Below are 6,775 nucleotides of genomic sequence, written 5' to 3'. Positions count from 1 at the left end.
GGATAGGATAAGGCAAACCAGAGCCATATTAGCCGAGGACGGAACATGGATGCCAAAGCCCTACAAAAAGATGGAGAACCATAGAAGAAAGGCAGAGGGTCACCAAATGACCGAGTATGACGTCGTTCAACGAGTGTATGAAGTTAGAACGGGTTATTACAACGGTAAAGGAGGAAACAAATATATCGTTACTGAGCGTACAAAATCATGCGCTTGTGGTAAGTGGCAAACGTACCACATGCCATGTTCTCATGCAGTCAAGTGCTTTGAGAGAATGGCCAGAAATGTAACTGATTATGTGGTGGAGGAATATAAGGTCGTAAAATACCTTAGAGCATATTTCGGCCACTTCCATCCCCTTGGTGATCAAGCTTATTGGCCAGCCGCACCGTTTTCTATGGTTGCGAACAAGAAGCATATCCGTAAATTGGGAAAAAACAAGCTAACCCGTTATCACAATCAAATGGATGTTAGCAAAAAGACTTACTCTCGCAAGTGCTCGACATGTAAGCAATTTGGGCATGATAAGCGTTCATGTGGGCAAAACTCCCGTGGTGGCGACATCCGGAAGTAAAAGAGTGTCTAGAACTTGATTTTTTTTTTTTTTAACTCTATTGTAATTTAATGATGTATTTCGTTGCTAATGGAATGAAATATTTTTCAATTATTATGAACCTCTCGTATTGGAATTATTTTTAAATATTATGTTTATTTTTGCACATTCAAAAGGTGCGGATTACACAAAATAATAACAAAATAAAAAAGACATAAAAGAAAAAAAAAACTAATACAAAGCAGAGTAATTTTTTCTTTTCTATCTTTCTTGAACCAAAAAAGTACTTTCATAGCTTTGGGAGTAAAACAAAAGAGATTAATCAAAACCCTATAAAATATGACACTTAAACCTAAATATAACAAGTTTTCAAACGTACTTCGGAGCACTTTACAACCCCTAAAACAGTGATCCAAATGTATATGTCTACTTGATGTAATGAGCCGATATTATTTTACACTAAAAAATATTAAGTTCTATTTAAAATATTTATATTCCGGTGTTTTGAAACGTGACTAATCTTCGGTCAAAGTACGAAAAAAAGCTTAATTTTGAGTTTGATTTCCAAAGAATAAAGGTTGGGGGGGGGGGGGGGGGCTTCACACACGTAATCAGCGTGAAAGGACCAAAGTGTAAATGTACACTTTGGCCTAAGCCTACTTTGGTTTTTTTTTTTTTTTAACGGGTTAGTTTGGCTCCAAAATTTTTTTTGGGTTAAAAAAGTTCCGGACCCTAATTTATATAGACGACATGTATAGTATTAGAGACTTTGGTTAATATAGAATATTACTCCTAGAAGATAGGCATTGCTATTACTACTACTTACAGAATCAAAAGATTGTGACAGGCTACTAATACCAGGTCACAACCACTTGTGTTCATGGTTAAGTTTGGGTCGGTTATTGATTAAAACCATAACCAAACCAATTTAGTCAATTTTTAAATGCCTAGAACCATAACCAAACCAAATAAAATAATAACCACCAGTTCGATTATTATCGGTTTGGTTTGGTTTGGTTCGATTTTTCGATTTATGACTAGCAGCCATGAGACTTATCAGTAAAACATTAAAAAGTTGAAAAAGACGTGTCTTTTTTTTTTTTTGTTCAAACGATAACTTTTATTTATAGTTTAAGGTGGAACATACATCATAGAAACATTTTCACTATTAGTGATAGTGTAGTACTCAAGTTACCCAAAGTTGTTAAACTATTACATATAGAGCTAAAAACTTAGTAGTGGCTGCACCATTTTTGTCATCTTAATACACATACCTAGAAATAAAGTAGAGTATAGGAGCTTTTAGTTGTTGTTATAAACATACATATTAATTAAACATAAAGTCTACCAAAAATTAAAATGAAAATATATGAAATAAAAAAAAATTGTGTAATGATCCCAAACTTTGGGGCAATACTAGCATTTTTCCCTCAGTTCTCCCATTTTATTGAAAAAACTTTGCGTAATGATCCCAAACTTCAGATGTTTTTCTATCATTATCCCAAGGCTAGGGCCTTGACTACAAGGAGTTGTTCTTTTCTACTTTTTAGGAGGACTACCCACGGAAGAAGTATTAGGGCATTACCATGTGCTTGAGTTGCAGCAAATGCTGATGTTACTGAAGTATCTTCTATAGGAACCTCCAAATCTACAACCTCTGTCCTTTTCATATGAGATTAGAAGTTTAGGACCCATTCAGACAAGAAAAAAGAAAGGTATAAATTCGAAAAAAAGAAGAAGAAACAACCTAAAATCAAATGGCTGACAAAGAAAGACTAATAATTTAAGTTAAAGACATTAGACTCTAACGTGAGCTTCTGTTAGTAGGTTTACACTTAACACTTAAAAGAGTTAAAAGACTTAAAGACATGGGCTTGGACATATTTTTAAAAACATGGGCCTTAAACAATCATGTGAAACAAGTAGATAAAAAAATCAAATTAATGATTAAAAAGTATAAAATATTTGTAATTATTTATGAAAAACTAATATTATACATATAAATAATTATAAAATTTATGTATATAATTTTTCTGTTAGGTTCGGTTGTTTATTTGGTTATTTTTTAATAGAACCATAACCAAACCAAATATTATCGATTTTTAAAATTTAAAAACAAATCAAACCAAACCAAACCAAAAGTCGATTTTTTTTATTCAGTTTGGTTTTGGTTTTAACCAAAACCGTGAACAACCCTAGTCACAACCACTTGCAGGGGTTGACTTGTGCCCATTGCCAAAAAAAAAAAAAATAGAGAGAAAAGAAAGGCACGCTAATTCCTTAATAAATTAAAGACAGACTCGACAGAGATTAACTTGCTGAAGTATGGAAACCTAAATTTTAATCCCATTTTATGTGAATGCACACAAGTACCTGATGAGCCAGATTAGGAACACGTTCATGGAGCAGAACAGGGTTGCAGACTTATTAACAAAGTAAGGAACAAAGAATAAACTTTTGGGGGGCATGGTTCACCACTTCACCTAGCTAACTGTTCCTCCTTTGTATACTGTCGATACTTATATAACACACTGTTATATCTATAAGTGTTCAAATTCAGTAATTTACAAGAACTTTACTAAAAACAGTAATTTACTATAATCAGTAACTTTCCAGTAATTTCTTAAAACCAGTTTCTATTTTGTAAAACCAGAAAAATGTTAACGACAGAAGTTAGATGAAATAGAAAATTTTCGAGCCCACAAGTTTCTTATGTGTCCTTAAGAAATCTAATCTTCTCATAGTTGCCAAGGTTAATGGATTAATTTGCAATAGCGGCAATGCAAATTTCAGAACTTCAGCGAACTCAAATGCCGACAAAGAAATCACACTGGACACTTACGCTTTTGGTTTGAAAAATATGCAGAATGTAGAAGATCAGAGAGGGGGTAAAAACGCAGAGTTTTGTTCGAAATTTTTCAGCGAAGAAAACTGAGGCAGAGCCTTAGAATTTATAGGCACAGTTTTGGGAAGACATGCCTGTTCGTCAAAGGCAATGTTTGTTCAGTAGCCCATTTGGTTATTACCGTTTGGAAAAAATAATTAAATTCCGCGAATTTTTTTTAATTTAAATTATCGGAAAATATCAGAATTTTGGAAAATAAATAATGGAATTTAGAAAATAAATTTGGTCCAAAAATATTATCAATCAATCAGATCATTTGACCAAATGCAAATTCGAAGCCGAAGCCGAGCGACGATGGCGCGAGGGGAGTCTCTCTTCTCAACTCTGTAAGAGCTAAAAGAGGTGATTCTATATGTAAGCACACAAGAAGTGCTTTCCCCCACCAATGAGGGACAAAGTGCCACAAAGTGCCTTTGAAAAATGAAATTTATTTGAATTTCATTTCCCTCAATTTTATTTTCCCACCATTTCCCAATTCACACTACACTCATCTTTAAAGCCTATGTCTTTAAATCCTAACAATCCCCCACATCAATGGGGAATGTATGATGCATGAAAAAACTTATGTGTTTTGCAAACAAGGATTAATTGCATCTGGATAAGTAGGTTTTCCTTTGAACTTTCCATAGTGAACACATGTCGGATATACTCGATCAATCGGTAGATTTGATGTCTTTGAACCATCGAACTTTGGTGTATACCTAGACAACCACATATCACACAATTAACCCTTTAACCGTCTTTGGTTCTCATTGTTGTGTTCGTTTCAGCCATGAACTGTGCCTGGTCTCGTAAGTGCGTAGAGAACTGGCCTTATATAATTCTTGTTGAAGCGGCTTAGGCTTACACTTCTCACTTACATAGATGATTCCTAAAACGTGTAATCCTATAGAAACACTATTTGATATACCCTGTATCAAACTTAGAAATCATTAAAAAGCCTTAATGCTTTATCCTTGGTACTGAACATTGTCTTCATCATGAGAATGGACCAAAAATTTGTTTGACAATGTTGAACCGTCAATCATAAGTTTGTTTGATCTCTTTGAACCTAGATCTTGGGATCTCCAGTCTTCTAGGTAAAGTTACCCCCATGTGGACTTGTCCTCGGCTATAGTCCCATTCCCTTTGATGATTTCTCAACCACCTCTCTAACTGGGCTTTTTGTAAGTGGATCCGACACATTATCCCTTGACCTTACATAGTCAATTGTGATAAATCCACTAGAGAGTAGTTGTCTAACGGTATTATGTCTTCATCGTATATGATGAGATTTGGCATTATACATAACGCTCCCAGCCCTTTCTATTGCCGCTTGACTATCGCAATGTATGCATATAGGTGCCAAAGGTTTGGGCCAAAATGGAATATCTTCCCAATTCATGATGTACATCAAACTTCCTAATACTCGAGCATACTCCACTTGAGACTTACTTTGACCTTTATTTCTAACAAAATTATGGTTTAAGTCAATTAGAGTTCGTGCTACCTTGAAGTCCAAATGTTTGAACTTTTCAAGTACCATTTTGATGTAATGAGATTGAGACAATGCTAGGCTTTGAGGAGTCCTATGGATTTTAATTCCTAGAATTAAATAGGGAACTCCTAAGTCTTTCATATCAAACTTGCTAGCAAGCATACACTTAGTAGCATTTATGTCGGCAATGTCTTTACTCATTATTAGCATGCCATCAACATACAAGCAAACAATGACCACATGATTTGGAATGTTTTTAATGTAGACATGTTTATCACACTCGTTAATCTTAAATCCATTTGAAAATATTGTTTGATCAAATTTCGCATGCCATTGTTCGGTGCTTGTTTAAGTCCATAAAGTGACTTAATAAGTCACCACACCTTCTTTTATTTTCCAGGAACCACAAACCCTTTAGGTTGTTCCATGTATATTTCTTCCTCCAAATCTCCATTTAAGAAAGAGGTTTTAACATCCATTTGATGAACTTGAAGGTCATACACAACAGCCAATGCTATTGTAATGACCCGCTAGGTCGTTATGTGCCTTTTGACCATTTTTACCCCGCCGGTTCATTTTTTAGACTAGGAGCGAGTCTAGTGATAACTTAAAGATTCAGAATTCTAAAACAAAGGTATTTAATTGTATTTGTGCATTTGGTTGAAAACTTGTTTTAATCTATTGGGGGGTTGACTTAGTAAATTAGACCTCCGTTGTGAATTTCGAGGCCACGGGTGAGTCCGTAGTGTGTTTTTACATGTGTGTGCATGTTTGGTTTGAGTCTGTAGGGCCTCGGATTGATGTTGGGATGCTGGGTGAAAAACTAGAGGTTACGGGTCGAATGCGACCTTTGCAGCGGGCGGGGGGCCACTGTAGCGAGTCCACCGCAGCGGGACATCAGTCGCGGCCGAGGGATTTTGGGCTTAATGAGGTCAGCTGTAGCGGTGGGATTTTTCACTACAGCGAGACCGCTGCAGCGAAGCAGTGAACGCTGCAGCGGTCGATGAGAGACAAGCCCACTATTATATTGCAAAATTCGAGGCATTACCCACATAACTCCAAAAACTATTCCTAAGAAAGCGAGAGGCGAATTTCCTAGAGTCTTGGTGGATTCTTCTTTGAGGGTAAGTCTTAACCTTTTTCCTTGTTCATTTCATCATCATCTCTAAGTTCATATGCCAGTTAAGGTTCTCTAATTGATGGGTTGATAATTTTATTATTGTTTAATCATCTAGAAGTGCAGGTGATCACTTTCTAGGATGGGAAATTGATCATTTATAATGAGAATTGTGTATTGAGACTTAGGGTTACATTAAAAATGGGATTTTTGGCCTAAAATCTTATTCGAAAAAGGTAAATTGATTAGAACCCACAAATTGGAAGATTATGATTGTTGGGATTAAGATTATGACAAATTCTTTATTAAATGATAGTTCACCCATTTGAAAGGGGTAGAAGTAATTATGCCTTCTTCCCCAATTATTGTTCTTATTTGATTAGAAGGCCTATTTCTTACTTAGCGTTCTAGACTTTGAGCTTTCCGAAGCATTACGAAAGGGGAAAGCTCTTGCGGAGTAACCTGCATCGTTCCAGTTCTGCATCTAAGGTAGGTTATGGTTACTTGAGTTAGACTTTGGTTAGTTGATTGTATATGTAGTAGAATTGATAGGAGGAAGCATGATTAAGTCTTTGGACATGACGTCTGGTTGGATATTACTTAGGTTGGTACGATTTCTGATTAAGTGGGCTTGTCGGCATTACTTTATGAGCTGAAACCTTATGTGTATTTGTCGTGTTATGAGAAAGAAGGAGTCAATATATACTCTTCTTTTTAATTGAG

The 6,775-nt window shown here is 35.6% G+C and overlaps 1 long non-coding RNA gene across 1 annotated transcript; it reads right to left on the bottom strand.

The window, feature by feature from the left end:
- Window positions 1-1,928: 1,928 nt before the first annotated feature.
- Window positions 1,929-2,453, bottom strand: LOC132044504 (uncharacterized). Its single transcript, XR_009412199.1, has 2 exons — window positions 2,330-2,453; window positions 1,929-2,215 (listed from the first exon to the last, which is right to left on the bottom strand). It is a non-coding gene; the product is annotated as an uncharacterized LOC132044504 (long non-coding RNA).
- Between the last annotated feature and the right edge of the window lie 4,322 nt (window positions 2,454-6,775).

The sequence above is a fragment of the Lycium ferocissimum genome, unplaced genomic scaffold (assembly GCF_029784015.1).
Source record: "Lycium ferocissimum isolate CSIRO_LF1 unplaced genomic scaffold, AGI_CSIRO_Lferr_CH_V1 ctg4669, whole genome shotgun sequence".
Classification (NCBI taxonomy): domain Eukaryota; kingdom Viridiplantae; phylum Streptophyta; class Magnoliopsida; order Solanales; family Solanaceae; genus Lycium; species Lycium ferocissimum.
The sequence above is the reverse complement of the archived record's forward strand: the minus strand, read 5'-3'. Positions and strand labels throughout refer to the sequence as shown.